Source organism: Palaemon carinicauda, chromosome 14 (genome assembly GCF_036898095.1).
Source record: "Palaemon carinicauda isolate YSFRI2023 chromosome 14, ASM3689809v2, whole genome shotgun sequence".
NCBI classification, from domain to species: domain Eukaryota; kingdom Metazoa; phylum Arthropoda; class Malacostraca; order Decapoda; family Palaemonidae; genus Palaemon; species Palaemon carinicauda.
This window is the reverse complement of record NC_090738.1, coordinates 67,468,402-67,470,481: the sequence shown is the minus strand read 5'-3', so window position 1 is coordinate 67,470,481 and position 2,080 is coordinate 67,468,402. Positions and strand designations below refer to the sequence as shown.

Here is a 2,080-nt window from a genome sequence, read left to right as displayed (position 1 = left end):
GCAGAAAGTTATCATGGCGTTGTATGGAAACACTAGTGCCCCTCTCTGCATCCCTACGCAGCACTGTACAGGCAAAAGCTGCTGAATATATTCTATGATTAAGGCATCAAAGTGAGGGCTCAACATTTCTGTCATTAAGGTCCAGCGTGTAGGCAGCTTTGGCAAGACTGTCCACCATGTCATTCCCAGCAAGCCCAATATGGGAGGGCATCCACATGAAAGACAAGACAAGTGAGGCATTGTAAGCAGCCGCGAATTGACACAGTATGTCTCGCACAACACGGCGACAGCACGGCCTAGAATATATCAGTGCCTAGAGTGCAGATTTGGAATCACAGATCAACAATCAATTCATATTTTTTTCTAACAAGTAGAGTTACTGCATCCCATATACCTTGAACTTCGCAATAAGTGAAACTGGATGAGTTTGGCAACCTGCGACCATGCCACCCACCTTCAGGAGATTCTAAAGTTGGGGAGAATTTAGCACCTGCAGCACTTCCATCTGCCTGTACTGAGCCGTCAATGTAGATGTGGTGTCCCTCTCTGTATCCCTACGCTTCACTGTACAGGCAAAAGCTGCTGAATATATTCTATGTTTAAGGCAGCAAAGTGAGGGATCAACATTTCTGTCATTATGGTCCAGTGTGCAGGCAGCTTTGGCAAGACTGTCCACCATGTCATTCCCAGCAAGCCCAATATGGGAGGGCATCCACATGAAGGACAAGACAAGCGAGGCATTGTAAGCAGCAGCAAGTTGACACAGTATGTCTCGCACAACACGGCCACAGCTCGGCCTAGAAGATATCAGTGCCTAGGGTGCAGATTTGGAGTCACAGATCAACAATCCATTCACATTTCTTCTAACAAGTAGAGTTACTGCATCCCATATACCTTGAAGTTCGCAATAAGTGAAACTGGATGAGTTTGGCAACCTGTGACTATGCCACCCACCCTCAGGAGATTCTAAAGTTGGGGAGAATTTAGCACATGCTGCACTTCCATCTGCCTGTACTGAGATGTCAATGTAGATGAGGTGTCCTGCAGGAACTGAAATTGACACTTTGGATATTGTTTCCAAAACCGGCTGCTTCTGTAGACTTGTATGGGCAACTTTAGAGGTTGGTGTGAAAGTCACAGCAGGAATAGGAATCCGCAATGATGACAAATCTTGGATGACTTCTTGCTCAGGTACACCGATATCAAGGTGTCGAAGATTTTCACATATTGCCCTAACTAGGTTATGGCCCCCTGGCTGGAGTTGGGGTCTTGGTGCATCTTCGTCAACAGATGCTCTGAGGACAGTAAAGAAGTTTGGAGTAAATTGTGGAGAGTGTAGACATTTAACAGAAAACAAAGTTACATTGGCATGTTGACTATCCGAGTGGAAGGAGGGCATGCTAGGATAAACCTCATTACTCTATTTTGGAACAGTTTTAGAGGTTGTAATGCCTGTCTGGGTAATTGAATTAAAGCAGGAGATAAATAGTCAATAACTGACCTTAGGAAGAGGATATAGAGGGTTTTAGCCACGGAGATAGATATACCTGTGGCCCTGGTGGCAAGCCACTTGATGGGAGTGAAGCGAGGCTCCAGTCGAGCAAGAAAGTTTTTCCCCATAGGGTGGATTCGTTGTGCAGGTATAGCAGGGGTGATCCTGACTGGTGCACCTAGATATGTATACTGTGTGCAGTAAGGTATGATATTCATACCCATAATGAACACTGGCAGGTCTCGGAGATTCCGCACAGAGAAGATTCTGCTTTTTTCTGGGGAGAGTATGAGGCCACATAAGGTAAAGGGCCTGTAGAAGTCCTGAAGACCACGCCGAAGGTCTCGAGTAGTGGAGTAGATGCAGACATCATCAGCATAGCAGGCAGGTTACAGTGGTTCCAGGGATAACAGAGAGGAGAGACAGTACACGGTGCATAAGTATATTAAAAAGAAATGGGCTCAATACACCGCCCTGGGGTATACCAATTTCAAAATTTCCATAGGAGCTACATGCACCCTCAAAGGAAACACGTGATTTTCTGTCACTGAAATAACCGTTTTTGGACTTCAGAGGGTTGCCTCTGAC

The 2,080-nt window shown here is 45.8% G+C and overlaps 1 pseudogene; it reads right to left on the bottom strand.

The window, feature by feature from the left end:
* Window positions 1-1,862, bottom strand: part of LOC137652802 (uncharacterized) — a 2,169-nt pseudogene extending 307 nt beyond the window's left edge.
* Between the last annotated feature and the right edge of the window lie 218 nt (window positions 1,863-2,080).